The sequence below is a fragment of the Capsicum annuum genome, chromosome 1, assembly GCF_002878395.1.
Source record: "Capsicum annuum cultivar UCD-10X-F1 chromosome 1, UCD10Xv1.1, whole genome shotgun sequence".
NCBI classification, from domain to species: domain Eukaryota; kingdom Viridiplantae; phylum Streptophyta; class Magnoliopsida; order Solanales; family Solanaceae; genus Capsicum; species Capsicum annuum.
In genome coordinates this window covers 36,541,975-36,562,583 of record NC_061111.1, presented here as the reverse complement: position 1 = coordinate 36,562,583, position 20,609 = coordinate 36,541,975, and the positions used below count along the sequence as shown (strand labels likewise).

At 31.9% G+C, this 20,609-nt stretch overlaps 1 pseudogene; it reads left to right on the top strand.

The window, feature by feature from the left end:
- Window positions 1-1,047: 1,047 nt before the first annotated feature.
- Window positions 1,048-5,058, top strand: LOC107876999 (annotated as a pseudogene).
- The last annotated feature ends 15,551 nt before the right edge of the window (window positions 5,059-20,609 follow it).

The window sequence follows — 20,609 nt, the reverse complement described above, 5'->3', positions numbered from 1 at the left end:
TAAGGGTATTCAGTTTACTTCCCAGTTTTAGAGAGCTTTTCAAAAGGGTCTCGGTACCTAAGTATATTTTAGTTCCACCTTTCACCTGCAAACAGATGGTCAGGATGAGAGAACCATCCAGGCTCTAGAAGATATGTTGAGGGCATGTTCTCTTGATTTTAAGGGTGGTTGGGATGAGCATTTACCACTAATTGAGTTAACAATAGTCATCACTCTAGCATTCAGATGGCCCCGTTTGAGGCTTTGTATGGGAGGAGATGTAGATTATCCATAGGTTGGTTTGAAATGGGCGAAGTCGCTTTGGTTGGACCTGATGCTATGTTTGAGGCTATGAAAAAAGTTAAGTTGATTAGAGAAAGGTTGAAGACAGGTTGAACATTTGCCAAAACTGAAATCTCAAATCTTAACCTCTATTTTGATGATACATCTTAAGTTATATTATAAACCTAAACTAAAAGCAATTAAACAACAAATATAAACTTTTAGCCATAAAAGATATGGACCTTAACTACTCCCTTGATTTTATTTCATTTGATGTAAATTTATTTGACTGGATACATAATTTAAAAAATGATTAAGTAAATATATTTGAGACATGTGCAGACCTTGAATAAATAATTTGTGCCCAAAAATTTCGTGCATAATACACCTATTTCAAAACAAAACAAAAAGAAAAGGTTAACTTTGATTTTTGATTTGAGGGAATTTACGTAACTAACGATATGTATCCCTAAATAATGTATGTAAGAACTTAACTACCCCAGAAAGAGAGGTTAGTCAAATGCATTGCCTTAAGAGCTTACGGATCCTATAAAATAAATAAATAAAAATAATTCAAATCATTTGTGTGGCTATAAAATTTTTGATAGAGTCGTCCTACTGGCAAATAGATGGAGAAAATTTCTTTTGATATCGTTAATCCCATATTTTAGTTCATTTGTCGATGTGATAATAAAGTTAATATATGACTATAATACCATGTGTTGATTTCTATACCTTAAAAATAACACAGCATTTATAAAAAATAAATTGAATCCTCCATAGAAAATGGAACCGCAAGTAAACTCAAGAGCGAAGAAAGTTCTTCAAATCATAAACTGCATAATTCTAGCTGTAGGAAGCTATGGTGGCCCTTTGGTCATGCGCCTTTATTTCATCAAAGGAGGCAAAAGAATTTGGTTATCATGCTGGCTGCAAACTGTTGCTTGGCCAATCAATCTCATCCCTTTAGCCATCTCTTACTTCTATCGTCAGAAAAATAATAATGATGACAACAATAATAATAACACCATCAAACTCATTCTAATGACTCCCCAGATTTTTATGGCCGCTATTAGGATTGGAATCCTACAAGGATTTTCCAACAATACCTATGCTTATGGTGTAGCCAAATTACCTGTAACACCCTAAACTTTCCTTAATCCTAAATTATATCTCTATAAGATTAAGGAGTGACTTCCAAAGTGAGTAGTATTTAAATCATATAGAATTTTCTTAATTTAGACTTTTTATCATGTGGAAAACTGAATTACCTTTCCAAGTATATCAATTTAGTCTAAATCCGGTATCGGAGTGAGAAGTTATGACCGTTTTACTGAGATCTGTCAGGACTGCCCAGGTGCGACGGGCAGGTTGACGGACTGTCGAGCTTGCGACGGATCGTCGATCAAGCCATCGCAACCAAGGCAGTAAACTCATTCACTGGCCAAGTGCGACGGACAAGCCAATGAACCATCGAGCTTACGACGGACCGTCGCCCAAGTCGTCGCTACTAAGGCAGTGAGCCCCTATTCAAGCCAACGATGGACTGTCGCATGAGCCGTCGCAGTTCCCGTTCAGTATTTTTAAGTTGTTTTTTTTAAAGGACTTTTTGATCTTTTGCCACCCTTTTAGCACTTAGATATATTCAGAACGAAACAAATAACTTCATATCCATCAAAAATATCAAGACTTAGGGTTTTGTCCCTCAAGAGCAAACTCAATTCCTTCTCCTGGAACTTCAAGATTTCTCCATAACTTTTGCAAATTGAGTTAAGATTCAAGGTTTCCAAGTCAAAATCTTCAAGAACCCTCACTCAAGAATGTAAAAAGAGTCTCAAGCAATCTTGTTCATCTAGATTCATAATCTAAGGTATGTGGGGTTTGAACAAGGTCACTCCTTTCGTCCTTTTGCCCAAAAGTTGTTTTAAATTACAAAAATATATGGTTTTACATGTTTTCTTATGAAAATGAAGTATGGATTTATACCCTATGTTGTTATTTCTTGAGATTATGATGGTTTCAATGTTTTAGAAATTGAAGTACATGAGTATGTTGAGATTATAACGCATATTGCTAAACATTTCCAGATTTCTATATGATTTATGAATCTTTATGATATCTAGTATGCATTTTAATGCGTCTTAACTTGAGGTTGAATTATGGGTCGATAAGCCCTACTTGAGATTGAAATTTCATGAACTTTTGTGCTATAAGCACCCATGGTTTGAGTATTTTGAGATTATTGAGAAAGCTTTGAAATCCATTTTTCTAAATAAGATTACATATTCTATAGTTGATTTCTTTATGAACCATGAGATTATTTTAAAGTGGATTTCCATGAGATGAGCGTAGCTAACTAAAGGGAGTAGTATTTAGCACCGAGTTGGATAGGTTACTACGGTTTCATACCATAGAACTACGTGCCACCGTAGGATTGAGATTTATGGGCCCGAGGCCGAGATAGTGATCACTAAGTTGAGGTTATACTCCTTGGCAAGAGTATGACGCCTCTTCCCAACGTGAGGTTTCTTCCTTAGGGAGACAAAATGTTGGACTCCATATAGCTCGCATAGTGTATGTCGGTTAAGAGAACCTCCCTAATAGTAAGATTTCCAAAATAGTTTCTTCAAGTAAAAATTTTCCCAAGAAGAAAGTAGTTTTCCCTACTAGTAAGAGTAAATAATCAGTTTTTAAAGTAAAGTATGTTCCTCGAGATGAGTTATTTTCCCCAATGTTTTGAAAGATACCCTGGTCAGTGAAGATTTTTAGATTCTAAGTGTAAAGGCTCTCAAATTTATTCAGTTAATGTTTTACTTTAGATTTTCAGTTTTCTTTTAAATTACAGTCTTAGCTCTCAGACACAGAAGTGGGTACTTTACCCCTTAGTCCATATGTTTTGAGAAAGGAATAGAACTACAGGCTTTAGAAGTAGTATATTGGCTCACGAGATTTATACTATGCGTTTCATTATTCATAATTTACTAGATATTCATTTTTGAGATTATTCAAGCTATGTGAGCCAGTTATATCAGCATGCATGATTTGTATAAGAATTTATGATATTGTTGTTTTAAGTACTGCATAAACCCCCATATACTCAGTACATCCTCAAAGTACTGATCCATATATATAGTTGTGTGCTACATTGTCTCATAATGTAGGTTCAAGTGCTCAGTCTCAACAGCGACAATGATCTTCGAGCATCTTATCTACATCTTTATCTTTGGTGAGTCGTCATAGTTCGAGGACCTATATCTGCAACTTTTCCGTTGTCATAGAGTTTTGAGCATTACTTTTAGATCAGTTCGAGTCAGTTGGGGGTCTATCCCAATGGCTCTCTAGTTTGAATAGTAAAGGTTTTGTCAGACTAGACTATCAGTGATGTTTTAGACTTTTCAGTATGTTGTTATTCGGACAGTATTCTTTCATTATTTCAGTTGAGATATGCTATAACAGTACGCTTGTTTTGCTATAATTGCCCTAAAGTAAGTTCTGGGAGTAGTAGCAGGCTCAAAGGGTCAGCTTAAGGCTACTTGTAGCCTTAAGCACTGTGTAACGTCTCGGGATGAGATTTCGGGGCATTACATTACCTATCTCCACTAGTGGACTTCTCTATGCTACGCAATTTGCTTTCACCGCCTTCTTTGCCTTCATTATTGTGAGACTGAAGTTCACTTCTTACTCTGTCAACTCGGTGATTTTGTTGACAATTGGTGCAGTGATTTTGGCCCTACGCGCTGGTGGTGATCAACTGGATGGAGAGCCAAAGAAAGAGTATATTTTAGGGTTTATCATGACCCTCGTATCTGCTGGCTTTGACAGGGCTTATTTTTCCTTTGGTGGAGTTGATATACAAAAATGCACAACAAGCTATCACTTACACACTTGTCTTGGAGTTTCAGACCGTGTATTGCTTTGTTGCAACTATGTTTTCAACAATTGGGATGATCATAAACAACGATTTTCAGGTCATTAATTACGATCCTTCCTCCCTTTACCTCCTCTCTCCATTTACCTTCTCTTTTTCACAACACCGTTATATATACATAATCAAGTTAGTTTTTATACAATTAATTATATTACGTAAATCTGTATGATATGAATTAATGGGTAACATGATAAAATAATTAACTAATTATCTAGTGTTATAATATATTGTTTAAACTATTATAGCCTACAAAAGCAACAATAGGGGTAAAATAAAATTACAAAGTTAGAAAACCTCAGGGTAACTATACATAATTAACAAGTGAAACTAGTTGCCAAGATAAGTGTAAAAATTATATTCAGATTAAAGTGCATATAAGTTAAATACAATAAAACTCTACAAGAAAAAGTCAAAAATAATTAAATTAGCATTCACTAGGTTTAGCTAATGAAGATATAATCCCACTTTATATGAGGTTTAAAGCAAAAAGAATTGGAACTAGTTTATATATTAATTGTGTAAAATATACTTTGCAGGTAATTTCAGGGGAGGCAAAAACATTTGAACTTGGAGAAGGCAGATATTATGTTGTGATTGTGTGGATTGCAATAATTTTGCAATTCTACTTCTTGGGCATCATCGGAGTCATCTATTCTGCTTCTTCTTTGGTATCTGGCATTTTGTGATCATTCCTACTTCCTGTCACGGAAGTTTTAGCAGTTTTCTTCTTCGGTGAAAAATTCAGTGCAGCCCTTTCTCTGTGGGCATTTTCTTCATACTTTTATGGTGAATATAAAGAGAACAAGAAGAGAGACAATGACCAATCTCTGAAAACAGAGATGACTGATAAAAATAATTGTACCCCGTGATTGAAATGGCTTCTTATAATTACATGCAAAGATTAATACAAGCTTATTATTATATAAGAGAATTTGTTCAAGTTGAACAATCCTGATCGAGTAATTGAAAAAAAAGAAATATGTTTAATCCAAATAAAAGTTGAAGTTTGATTTGCTGAATATCATAAATTTCAGTTTTTTTGTTTCATCAACAACCACAAAATGGTGGGATGTTAGGTGGAGAACCTAACAATTTTTATCAATCCAAAAAAGATAGACGAGAGATGGTTTTGTTTCCTTCCCTCCTTGTAAAACATGATGGATGAAAAGTCCATCCTTGAACAGAAGGTGACCTGCGAAATAGGTTGTCCTAAATTTATATATGATTATATGGTAATCAAATACCATAGAAGTTCAGAAAAAGTAAATCGCTTAGCATGCCTAATCATAATACATGGGAGACTTTTTTTTATCATTCCTTAAGAGAGCTCTAATTTTACGAGGCTAAAACAGAATTGACAGAAGAACATATCCTTGATTCACGCCCCAGTTGGCTAGCATGTCTGCAACCTTATTATCTTACCTAAGACCGTGTTGGAATTTGAAGTTCCTTTGTCTATCTCCATCCGGATTTGTTCTATAATTTTAAAGACTTGACAAGATGATTTTTTTGTTGTTGTTGATCATATTGATGCCATTAAGAGAGTCAGATTCAATGGTAGCTAGAATAAAGTTGTTCCTTGAGCACCATTGAATTTTGGTGAGGATAAGTTAGCTTCAGATAGTATTGCTGTAAAATCCACAGAACTCAAAATATGCTTCGATCATGTTGCCAGTATGGTCTCAAAGAATGCCCCCATCCACTAGCTCTGCCAGCGCATCTCTTGGAGCATCCATTTACATTTACAAAACCGAATATATAAGCAAGTCTTTAAAACCTTGACGAAACGAAAAACGGGAGTTAGTATCAACTGCTGCATTTGTACATTAGTAAAGAGGATGTTATTCATCAAGGTGAGTTACTGTATAATTTTATATTCAACTAGGAAACTTAGTCGCACTTTGCGCGATCATAAAATTCATTATTAAATATATACTTTAATCTATTTTAATATCTATTTTAATATATTAAAAATAATCAAAGAAACTTAAATTGTTAAATTCAACCGTGAAATATTTTGATTGTATACATTGATATCAAACATATGTTGTATTATATTAATATACAAAAAAATAATTTTTCCATCCCAAAAGTATAATGTGAATCTTTTCAATGCTCAGATATTATAAATTTATGGTAGATTAAATCCATTTGTTATCATGGTGTTCTGATACATATTCAATCTAGCCAAAATATGTTTATTTCATGAAATTTAAAATAATTGAAAGAAAAGCATCAATGATTTAAACATATCTATTTAATAATTTATCGTCACATTATATATTACATATGTATATCTATAATCTATAATCAATATCTATAATCTATAATCTATATTTTTATCTATATCTATAATCTATATCTATATCTATAATATATAATATATGAAAAGTGTGAAGACGGAAAATGATTTGAACCTTTTGCCCTTCATTAAAACATCCTTCTTTACACAAAACTGTTTTTTTACTATTTTTTAAATTTATTATTTAATTATTTTTATTATATTAACTAGACTCCTAAAATATATGGAACTCTAAAATATATGGAAGAAGAATCTATTAATATTTTTTCTTATACTGATCAATTAGAAAATACTCCTAAAATAGAATAGAAAAATACTTCTAAAAATGGTTGAGCTGCAGCATCTTAATTAAGTTCCAAATTGAGTCTAAGTATCATTAATAATTGTTGTACACTTTGAAAATTGGTATTTGCTGACTCAAACACCGTATGTAAGTACATGCAAGAATGTTATTATTCTCATTGATTTAATTAGTTAATTAGTAATAATCCTTTTTTTTTTAAATCAATGAAGCAATATTCAATTAAAAGACCCTTCTTTACACAAAAGTATCTTTTCACTATTTTTTAAAATTTATTATTTAATTATTTTTATTATATTAACTAGACTCATAAAATATATGAAAAAAAGAATTAATTAATATTTTTTCTTTTACTGATCAATTAGAAAAATACTCCTAAAATAGGATAGAAAAATACTACTAAAATAGGATTCTATTAAGGACATACTTCTATAAATATTGAGATTGACGTTTAACTACCAAAGAAATCAATTTACTTATTGAAAAAATATGATTGATGCACATCTAACTTTAATTCAGTTGCAGGTCTAGATTGGTGGATGCTTAATTTTCTAACCCTCAACTTCTTCACTGTTTTTGTCAATATAATACATTTGTGTATCTATAAATCTTCTTTGCTCTCATTCAAGTCATTCTTTAGGATCAAAATTTTCGCTCATACAAAATTATTTTCATCAAAACTGAAACTTTGTGATCACTATTTTATTATTTTGTTATAATTTACAGGTCGTGGATGAATTTATAGGTGGTAGATGACAGTCGGTCAGCTTTGAGGAATTTTTTTAGTAAAAGTTAGGTTTAATTGTATTATTTTTATATCTCTATTTTGAAATTTTTTTTTGTGTAAAGGTTAAGTTTAGTTGTATTATTTTGATATCTCTATTATCGTATTATTTTTTTTATAATTTACAGATGGTAGATGAGTGCCAGACGGCTTTGAGAAAAAATTTCTGTAAAAGTAAGATTTAATTATATTGTTTTGATGTCTCTATCATCGTATTGTTTATTTCAGTTTACAGGTGGTAGATGAATGTCGATCGGCTTTTACAAATAATATTTTTTTTTATAAAGGTTAGGTATAATTAATAAATTCTTCAAAAGATGTTGAATTAATTATTGTATTTGTCTTTATTATTTAGACAAATATCCTATTTAGTGTAATGTTTGAATGCAATAAAGTGGGGTATTTCACAATTTTTTTGGTAAATGTTAGGTTTAATTAAATAAATTCTCTAAAAGATGTTGAATGTAATTATTGCATTTATCTTTGTTATTTAGACAAATACCATATTTAGTGTAACATTTGAATTCAATAAAGTGAGGTACACGCGCGAGATGCGTATACCTAAACTAGCACAAAAAAAAAGGAATGAAAATGAGATTATGCATAATTGTTCACATTTAATGTATACAATTAACTGTAGGGGTAAAATGAGAAAAATTGATTAATTCTATCTTAATTTAGTAAGTGATCAACTAATATGAGACATTTTTTTAGTAAAATGACGAATTAAAATGGAGATAATGTATCAAAACCCCCCTAAACTTGTCTCCTCAATTTACTTTAGCACTTAAACTAAATTTCTATTTATTTATCCTTCTTAGCAACTTTAAACTGAATTAATTTTTCCCCTTAATATCTAACACCACTCTCATGAGGGAGAGTGCATCACACTCGCTGCCACATCAACGCCACATCACAGTCACGTCATAGCCACGTAAATAAAGTATTTTTTTAATATTTATATATAAATATTATATATATATATATATACATATTTTAAAATATATAAAATATTTTAAATTAAAAAAATACCCCACCCCATTTTCCATCTTCTTCATAACCACCCACCCCTCCTTCCCCTCCCTACCTCCCATCCACCCCCAACCTGCACATATACTCCGTCCACCCCGTCCACCCCCTACACTGCCACACCTGTACACACCCTCATCCACCTCCGTCCACCCCACACAACAACATTTGCACACACACATTAAATTTTTTGGTGAATTTTCGCTGCAAAACGCCATTATCGGCCACCATTAAAAAATACAGTATCAATTTTATTTTACCAAATTATCCTTAAAAAAAAACACAATCAAAGATGACTATCAATGGAGTTTTTGATACACGTGTATTGAATGTACAACAATCAAATCTACAACAATTACAAATCAAGAAAATAACAATTACTTTAGAACTTAAGAAATTTTGTTGTAGATTCAACAACAAATCAAGAAATCTCATTTTTTGTTGTCAAATTCAAGAAATGAGTGGTGGTGGATGGGGACAGTTGAAGAGAGGAGAGGGGTGAGGGTGTTGGCGGGTGGGATGGGTGAAGAAGGAGAGATTTTTTTTTCTATTATATATATATATATTTATATATATATATATATATATATATATATATTAGTAGGATTTAAGAAAAAAATTCACGCATTTTTTTTCCTTTTTTTTTTAAAAAATGTCATGTCAGCATTAGGGGTGAATTTAATTCACTCTAAAGTTGTTAAGGGGGGTAAATAAACGTATGTTAAGTTTAAGTGCTAAAGTAAGTCGGAGTGACAGGTTTAGGGGGTTTTGATGTATTATCTCATTAAAATGTAATGAAGAAACTATTATTTATGAGCACTTTTTGTATGTACCGTATCCTAAAGAACCCAAAAGTCTTCTAATATATCTATTTAGTTTTTTTTCTTCCATTATAATATTATTTTATTTTAAAAAATAATTCCAATCAATTATGAGATCAAACTTTTTCATTCCTATAGCTACTTATTTCTTACGCATTTTATATTTTTCTAATCATAATACGTAATAAAAATGTTTTCTTACTTTTCTTAAACAAAGGAGAAAGACAATTTCATTTTACAATTATTAAAAAGACAATTTCATTTTACAATTATTTTTTCTACAAATGCAATATGCAAAGAAGCAAATTTAAGTTTTAATATTAACTAAAAAGTAATTTTTAATAATATTTCAAAAACTAATAGGTGAATAAACGTATAGCTTCAAATCGAACCATCTAAATTAGTGAAAGGTTGACAATTATAAAGAGAGATATCATAAACTTATACATCAATTTTTGGAGGTTATAAACATGAAAGATTACGCTGACAGTTATAATTATCATTAAGAACAAAACTAATAAAGATTATTAAAGATAAAAGTTAAAAGTTTTAGTGAAAGGTTGTCAATTATTTATAGAAAAAAGTATTATAAATTTATACATCAATTTTGGAGGTTATAAACATGAAAGATTACATTGATTGCTCCAATAAGTGTTGTCTTATCTATGTTATGATAAATGCTAATAATTTTTTTTGTAGCTTCTTTAAATTCCTAAAACAAAAATTCACACGTTGCCTAATTTAAAGTCAAGATAATGTTTATCATCCCTTTTACAGTTTTTAAAGTAATTTAGTTAATATATTATATTAAAAACTTGGAAAAAAACTCACAAAAAAGTTATATATGATAACTAATTTTTTGATTGAATAAATAAAAGGAAATAAAAAGAACAAGGAAAAGAAAAGGGATGGTTAAGAAAATAATATAATTATCATTAATAACTTTAATGATGGTTCTTGATTTAAGGTGAAATTCAGTGTATTTTAAAACTAGAAAAAATCTCAAAAAAATTACAAAATAGATAAATGGGATTCTAGTCCTTAAAAATAGAAAATAGAGAAAAGTTTATGAAAAGTGATATAGTGTTGTTAATGACCAAGTAAAAAATCAACTCATTATTTATTAAGTATATATTAACTAAAAGATTTTAGTTACCTCAAGGTTGATTTAAATATTCAATTTGTGAATTTATCCACTATAACGCCCCGAATCTGGTATCCGAAATGTTACACGGAGCTCATGATCCCAAAGGACTACAAGCTAACCCATGACTGATATCTGTACCTGTACACTGCATAACATACTGTGTATATAATGTAGAAATAAAGGTTAAAAAGGTCATAAGGTTTAAAACTGATAAAAACATAACATCAGGTGGGGTATGAAATACCCAAAATAACTGAAATAACTATCTGAACATAATAGTCTGAAAACCTCTAAAACATAACTATCTGGATAAGGAGTTGATGGGACATGTCCCCAACTAACTCCGACGACTGAAATAACTAAGTATTGTAATAATAAAATAACAAATCATATTGTCCTCGAAGGATGAGGACTCACTGCGGACTGACTGCTGATATCTGGAATTTACTGATGCTCTGGAACTCATGTCTTTGAACCTATGGTATAAGACACCATAACAAAAATGCGTCAGTACTTTGAATGTACTGGTATGTATGTGAGGTAGGCTGAATGCATGGGGTACATATACATGAATGATACATACTAACTGACTAATATGTACGTGAGAATACATACATGAAATAAATAGTAACTATATCTGAGATCATGATAACATAAATTTACTGATAACTAATATGACTGGTAACTGAGTTCTGAGGACTGATATAACTGATAACATGAGTGAATGTATCTGAAAGTCCTGAATCTGATGGAACTAGCTGAGTTCCATACTGTATCATAGTTGATTGTATCTGACAGTCCTGAATTATAAATTACTGGTGAAGGTATTCGAGTCGATCCTCAAAAGAACAAAGTAGTAAGGAACTAGCCTAGACCCATCTCTCCATCAGATATTAGGAATTTCTTAGGTTTAGCTGGTTACTATACATGACTTTCCAAGGTATTTTCCACTATTTCTTCTTCCATGTCTAGACTAACTCAAAAGAAAGTCAAAATCTGTTGGTCCAATTCTTTCAAGAAGAGTTTTCAAGAGTTGAAGACTCGAATCAACTTTGCTATAATTTTGACTCTACTAGAGGGTTTAGATGGTTTTGTGGTATATTGTGATGCTTCTACAGTTAGTCTTGGTTGTATGTTTATACAACAAGTAAAGGTTATAGCATATGCCTCTAGACAACTCAAGCCTCATGAGAAAAACAACCTAACTAATAATCTTGAGTTGGCAGTAGTTGTTTTTGCTTTAAATATTTTGATACTTTATCTGTATGGTTTTTATGTTGACGTGTTCACTTATCATAAGAGTATTTAGTGTGTTTTTAGTCAGAAAGATCTAAATCTTTATTAGAGAAAGTGTCTACAATTATCGAAGGATTGTGATATGAGTATCTTATACCATCCGAGTAAGGCCAATATGGTGGCTGACGCCCTTAGCAGATTATCCATGGTAAGTGTTGCTTATATTGAGTATGATAAAAAAAAAGTTAGTTTATGAGGTTCATTAGCTTACTAGGTTGGGAGTTCGGTTAGTTAAATCATACGAAGGTAGTGTCTGGGTTCATAATGGTTTGAAATATTCTTTGGTTTTAGAGGTGAAGGAAAAGCAAGATAGAGATCCTATTTTTCTTAAGTTGAAGGAAGTGGCTCAGAATCAGAAAGTTGAGGTTTTCTCCCATGGGGGAAATGGTGTTCTTCGCTGTCAAGGAAGATTATATGTTCTAGATCTGGATAATTTGAGGCAGGGGATGTTAGCGAAAGCTCATGGTTCTCGCTATTTTATTCACAAAGGATCCATTAAGATGTACTGTGATTTGTACGAAATCTATTGGTGGAATGATATGAAGAAGGATATTACAAAATTCATGGATAAGTGTCTAAATTGCCAGAAGGTTGAGCTTGAGTACTAAAGGCCCAGTGGTACGCTTCAAGAATTCAATATTACTACTTGAAAGTCGGAATTAGTGAATATGGACTTCATTATAAGGTTGCCTCGTATTCATTAACCACATGATTCAATTTAGGTTATCGTGGACCGAATGACTAAGTTAGATCACTTTTTGCCAATTAATACTTCATATTCAGTCGAAGATTATGTTAAGCTCTATATTAGAGAGTTGGTGAAATTGCATGGGGTCCCTTTGTTCATTATTTTAGATAGAGATACCCAGTTTACCTCTTGATTTTTGAAGAATTTTCAAAAGGTTCTTGGTACCCAAGTTCATCTCAGTACAACTTTTTACCCGCAGACAGATTATTAGGCAGAGAGGACCATTCAAACTTTAGAGGATATGTTGAGGGAGTGTGTGATTGAGTTCAAGGAAAGTTGGGGTGGTCACTTTCCATTGATTGAATTTTCTTAATATAACAATTATCGCTCTGGTATTCAAATGGACCTATTTGAGGATATTTATAGTAGGAGATATAGATCTCATATTGGTTGGTTTGAGGTTGATGAAGCTGCCTTAGTAGGGACGAATTCAGTACATGAGGTGATGGAAAAAGTTTTGCTTATTAGAGAAAGGTTGAAGACTACTCAGAGTCATCAAAAATACCATGCAGATGTGTGAAGAAGGGAGCTTGAGTTTGATGTGGGTGATTTCATCTACTTAAAAGTTTTGCCCATAAAAGGGATAAAGAAGTTTGGTAAAAAAAGGAAAGCTCAGTCCCTATTATGTCGGTCCTTATAAGATTTTAAGTCACTATAGTAAGGTAGCCTATGAGTTGGAATTGCCTGCCAAGTTAGCATTAGTGCATCTAGTCTTCCATGTCTCCTTGTTGAAGAAATACATTGGTGAGCCAGAAACAGTATTCCCTTTAGAAAGGATTGGAGTGCTAAATAGCCTTTCTTATGAAGAAGTCCTTGTTGAGATCCTTATTCATCAAATTCATAGGTTTAGGAATAAAAAGGTCACTTTGATAAAAGTTCTGTGGAGAAATCAGTCAGTCGAGGAAGCTACTTGGGAAGCACAGGAAGATATGCTAGACAAGTACCCCTAATTTTTCTCTTTGAACTCAATTTCAGCTTGAGGTAATAGTTCTGTTAGGGGTCGTTTTGTTGGGAATGTAGTTATGATGGGATAAGTTATACTGGAATTAGTTATACCGGGATTATTTTTATTGAGTGTTTAGCTTATTGTATTCAAAGTAATATGCATGGTATAATTTCTAAGAATAAATTAATTGATTACCAAAATACCCTCCATCTTATTTCACTTTTTATATATTTATATATATATATATATATATATATATATATATATATTTCTTTTCAAGCTTTAAATATTTATTCTTAAAAATAAAACTTTCATATTATTTATCTTAATTTTTTTTTGTGTGCATTTTCATGATTATATCATGTGTATTTTAAAAATAAAACTTTCATCTTTTTTATCTTTAATTTTTTTTTGTGTGCCTTCCCATGATTATGCCGTGTGTTTAAAAAAAATCTTACTATATTTAATTTAGTTTGAAAAAAACTCCCACCTTAAGTTTGTTAAAGTAGAAAAAAAATTGTTGTTTATGTCACTTTATTTAAAAACATATCACTCATATAATATAAGTATTACAATTCATTTTAATTGATATATACAATATCAATTTTCAGGTAATTAAAAAACTATTTAATTTAAAATATGTAATTCAACAATGGAGTCAACATTTTAATTATTTTTTAGAGAAATTAAAATATATAAATAAACATAATAATTATTCAAATAAATTTAATGTATAATATATTCATAAATAAAATATATATATATATATATATATATATATATATATATGTGTGTGTGTGTGTGGGAAATGAAAATCATAGGTTTTGGGGATAGTTTTGTCATTTCATAATGTTATCCAAGGATAAATAAGGGTGGAATAACTTATACCACCAAATATGTGGGATAACTTATTCCGGTACTATTTTTAGTCCCGAGATAAGTTATTCTGAGTATTACCAACCAAATGATGCATTAAAAAGTTTATCTCAGGACTATTATTTTATTCCAGGATTATTTGCTCTAGTACCTCACACCAAACGACCCCTTAATAAATTAATTATCTCATTCTATCTCAAGCAATCTAGTTATTTCCCAGTCATGGCATGCATTTATGAGTTTAGTTCAGTCCATGCATCAGTCACATATTCAAATATTAACTTATGGTTCAACTTGTAAATGTTTAGTGCAAAATCTCAGCTTTTCCCAAAATGCTTTAGTTTAGTCAATAAATTCGAGGATAAATGATCCCAAGGGAAGATATTGTAATACTCTAAGTTTTTAGCTCTAGACCAATCACCAGATAGGATGTTAAATTATATTTCCAACGCCACTAGTCTTGCCTTAGTCAGATAGCAAGGCAAAAAGTTATGACATGTTTATTAAGGGACTGTGTCAAATTCCAGCGATAACAACTCCAGTGTGCAGTTATTGCCACAATAGTGAGGTATTCTAGAAATGTAGCCCAGTGGTGACAAGTCCATCCAATGACTCGTTATCAGTCATAATGAGTCATTAGGTGGACCCATTGTCAAACAGAAAAACCCAGGAATCAAGTTCTTAATAATGACACCTTCTTATGACTCATTATCAGACCTAATGATTTGTCAGGAGGGAATTCATCATCATAATAGTGAAGGACCCAAGGCTCAGGTCCTCAGGTCATGACTAAGGCAACGACTCCTGTCTTGACATAATGAGTCGTTACTCGAGTCGTGAAGACTGTAGCACAGAAATTTCTGCATGTGTTAAAAAGGTCTTTTGGTTTTTTTTCACTCTTTTAACTCCTAACCCACGTCATTTAGTATTACCCATTGGTGAAATATATGCCCGAAATTCCCCAAATTTCTCATTAAGTCGTAAATTCCATCAAGAACAAAAAAAGGGGAGATTTTCTCTTCTAGTATAGAAACTAGGGTTCCTCAAGTTCAAGCATTAATTTCAAGGATTTCTCCAAGGCTTCTACCTCCATATATATGGGATTTCATCAATGGGTTCCTTCCACCCATTGAGCCCTAAAGACTTCTCCATTTACGAGTTTAATTTCACATCCAAGAATTAAGTTCTAGGTCAAATATGAGTTTACTGAACCCCTTTAGTTTTTTCTTGGTAATGAAACCATGAGTAAATGTTTTTACCATAGGAGTAGCATTAATTCATTATTAGAATCTTAATTTCTCCTATATTTGATAAATGATTGAGTTTTGGCTTGAAGTATAAAATTCCTTATTGTGCTTAGCTCTTAATATTGTCATGTTCAGTTGCATTAGTCATTGTTGGTGGGTTATGAACATACGATACCTAGGTATTCATGCATATATTACTTTTTATGTCTTTGGGCACTTCCAATTATCTATAGTTAATACTTTCAGAATAAGTTCATGTGAGCTATTTAGTTTATGTTTCAGTGTCGTTCGGTTAGGAGTAGTACTTAGCACTGAGTGAACTCAATGATGAAGGCTCACCTATAAGTTTAGTCTTGAGACCTTTAGTAGACGTCCCTAAGTTATATAACAATGACGTTATCATAGGTTATTAGGGGCCACTCATCAGTTTTGACATGACATTCTAGTCCTTCGGGACATCAGTTTAGTGGATCCACGCCAGCAAGTATTGGTACCTTTGGCAAGGTACTGATACCCTTGCACTTGGTATTACAGGTGTACCTTGATTTTTTCAAATTGCGGTTTGTCAGTTATTGTTAGCTCCCACATTCCTCAGTTTATGCGTTAGCTTATATTCAGTTTAGTTTTGCTTGACAGAGTATTCAATTATTCAGTTTCATCCAGTACATGTTTATGTTTGTTCTTGCATATAGTTTACATGTTCATACATTCATGTTCAGTTTATATCAATTAGTTTCCTATCTCGCATACTCAGTACATTTAAAGTACTGATCGCATCTTCTTTGTGCTATATTGTCTATTAATATAGGTACAGATGCTTAATACTTGGATCACACTTAGCATGTTCCCATAGCACTCAGTAGTAGTTTGGTGAGTCCTCATCATTCGAGGACTAATTATCTATTAGTTGTTTTGGCATTTCATTTTATTTTAGTTCAGTTGGAGTTAGTTGGGGGCTTGTACCAACAACTCATTATGATTTAGAGGCTTTAGACTGTTAGTCATATTTTCATTTTGTTGAGTATTTTAGATAGTATTAACATTGATTCCATTATTATTTATTATTAGTTTGTTTTTATTTTAGTTTCTGCCCAATTTTTTTATAATTTTCTTCAGTATCCTCATGCATTCTAGGCCATGGGTTAGCTTGGGGTCACTTGTGGCTCTAAGTACCATGTTACAACTAAGGGATAGTCTCGGGTCATGGCACCTATGGTGGCACGCAGTGACTAGAAAATAAGATGCACTAAATCCATATTCCCCTCTCGGTTATAAATACTACTCCCAAAAATATATACTTATGCTCATACTTAAGAAATTCACCTTAAGTAGCATGTGGGTTTATAAAACTGAAAACCAATTATGCTTAACTTGCTTAGATCATACTCTTAAAGAGCTTGTGAATTTCATGTCATATCTAAGATCACATGATCAAAACTGAAATCTAAATCACATTGTAATAATCTGAATTCTAAAGTAATAAGTATGAACTTTCTCGTAAACTTAGAGAATTATACCAAAATCATGTAATATTACTTTTAAACTGAAAGAATTATGGTAAAAATCATGTACATTTATCAACTCATGGAACTTCATGCCAAAATATTAAAATTTATCTTATAACAACAATCATGTAGGTGAAAACATGAAGAAAAGGTAAATTCGTGTACAAATGCAACTTTAAATTACATTATAATGTCATAACCATAAAAACATAAAAATTGGATATGAACCATAGCCTATCTTTATAACTCATGTTAAAACTCAACTTTGGGCACAAGGATGAAAGGTTATCCTTATTAAAATCCTAGATACCTAAACTTAGTGAATTTCTTGTGGGAAACTTGAATTGGGACCTTGCAAGCTTGAATTTTGGTGAAAACTCTTATTTTGTGTTTTTGTGGGTTTTTAGGAGAAGAGGGATCAGATAATTCAAGTTACGAGGGTTGAAATTACGTTTAATATAATTGGGAAGTCGTTTCATAGGTAAGACACCAAAAATACCTCGACCCCAAAGAAAAAATAATAAAACTGGCGTTTCTATGCCCTTGGGCATGGCGCACCCTTATAGCACCAAGCGGTGGCCTCTTGAGAAGCCATTTAGCGTATTAAGAGAGAACCATTGTATATACGTCCCATTTTGTGTTTTTTAACCATTTTAAACCTCCAAGCTTTAGGAAGAGGCAATTTCATAGGATTTATTAACAATTCTTTCTTGGGTAAACTCCTAAATCATATTTCCATTATTTCTCATTAATTACATCTTCAAAAGCACATTTTAATCATGATTTTGAAATGGAATTTGAGGTTTTTATCGGTAAAGCTTTAAAATATTTTACTTTTATTTACACCTTGTTTTTAAACTGTTTCGTATGGATTTTTAAATATAAACTCCTATAACATAGGGAAATGTATTTCTAAAGGAAAATTATAATTTTACCCCTTTACTTTTGAAACTGGTATTTCAAATCCATTTTGGGTCTAACTCAAATGTGGGAAATTTGGGTGTCATTAGCTTTTTTTTTTAATGTCTAGATGCTATATTTGAATATTTTAATTTATTACAAGGCCTTTCATTAGGGGAAGGCTCTGCATTTAAAAACTTTAGGCTTGGATTTCATTGTTTTGAGGTAGTTATGGCTTAATTTCTTTCAGATAGAGCTTGGTAGCTAATAAATAAGTAAAGCATGCTACGGGTTGAGAAAAAACTATTGGGCTTATATATTTAGGTTATTATTACTTTTGAGTTCTCGTGTATAGGCTTAAAATCTATTATTTTTTACTTGAAATATCTGATATTCTGTGTTGCCCGTGTAGGGGCTTTTTTTGACAGCATTGGCCTTATCTTTGCATTTAAATTCCTTATTCTAGATATAATTCCTAAGCGGGGACATGAGTTGTTATTATTGGACTTATTGAGCATTGGTTGCATTTAGCCTGATAGAAATGCCTGAGTTAAGAGTTGATATGATTTTAATGATGTCTTACTGCATATTTATTCTGATGGTGCCTAATTCAAGTTGATAATCATGAAATATAGATATATTAAACTTATTTTTAGGCTCAATTATATGTGTGTTGAGTGGATTAGATATATACATGTTAAGTTGATTGTAATCATTACATCCCCATTCCATACATATGTATTCATGAGATAATGGTGCCATTAAGGAACACTATTTTGAAAGAAAATAAGATATTTTTATAAAAATTCTCTATGTGAACACGAGATGGAGAGGTGAGTTGATATGTTGAGATATGAGTTACAGTTGCGAACCCAAATGGGTCCTATCTTGGGAGTTGTAAGCTCGGTTGATGTATAAAAAATGTCATTTGATTGTTTTCACCATTCATCACTCCTCATTGCATTGAATATGTATTTTTTAAATTTTCCATGAGTTGTGTGCAGTCTCAGTATATACTTCATGTAAGTTTGTGTTGTTTTCATTTCTCTATATATATTATAACTATTAGTTGTAATACCCCGCATGTTTCTAAGCTAGGAAGTGAATAAGTATTCCTACGTATGAAATCTCCTATCCTGTGATTCATACTTGAGTACATGACTTACAATGAATATCCTTGTGATAGGATAGCTTATGATGCATTAAGCATGTTCATATGAGTCACTTAAGGTAATACAAGCTAAGAGTTTTTGAATCCATCAAGTTTTAGTGTTTGATTTTGCAAGGGTCATCTTTGAATGAGTATAACTCGATCTTTATATGGTATTTTATCTGATTTACACCCACCAAATTGTAGAGAATCAAATTAGCTTTCCAACGATACCAATTTCACCTTAATCCAATACCTGAGCGAAAAGTTATGCCCATTTTCGTGAGAGACAGTAAGCATAGGCGATTGGTTAGGCGCCGCCCAACCCAAGAATAGGCGATTGGTTAGGCGCCGCCCAAACCAAGCATAGGCGATCACTTAGGCGCTGCCTAAGTCAATTCCAGGTGTCAAAAACACTCCGTTTTGAGTTATTTTAAAGGTAATTAAGTCTTTAAACACTCCTTACATGTCCCTAAACTTAACCCTATGAAATATATAGCTTCTAAACATATTACAACCCTATTTTCATCTCAAAGCTCATCATCCAAGAGCACTAAAGGAGAAAAACAACTAGGTTTCATAATTAAGCTTGAAGATCCAATTTTCAAGGAAATTCTTCCGTCAATCATCAAGAATCTTCCTTCTAAGGTATGCATAGTGTTCATCCATGGATTCATTTCGTCCGTGGAGTTAAAGAATCAATCTTTAAAATACAAAAGCTTGGTTGATTATGGTGATATAATCATACCCGTGTTGATGCTTATTTGTTTTGCTATATAATAGTATGTGTGAGTTGATTTATAGATCTCTTTCATCTATAAAGCTCAAAAACCCTCTTTTTCATTATAAAGTATGATTTCTATATTGTTGGGTGTTGATGATCATGTTGTTGATATTGGGTGATTCCCAAGATGGAATCTTTATATGTTTTTATGAATTCATGATATCATATGACTTGGAAACATATAAATTTGGTTGTTCATGTTGTATAATTTGATGATTTCACCTATGCTTAAGATGTGCATGTAAGGTGTTTGATAAAATGCCTAAGAAACTAGAAATCATGCAATGTAGCTAAATTGTGACTAAGTGAAGGATTCATGATATGCCCTTACGCTCCAATGACTTCTATGTTGATAATGTACCTTGTAATGTTGTTGGAATACTCATGAACTATTCTTATGAGATTATGCTATGTTTACTTGCAAATCCTACTTATGAACAAGATGTATGATAACCATGCAATCAACATGAACTTCCATGCTATTGGTATGTGTTGCCAATATGATAATGTAATGAACATGATATTGAGATTGTGCAAGTACTTTCATGTGATATGAAATCCTTTCCATGCAATACATTGTTGAT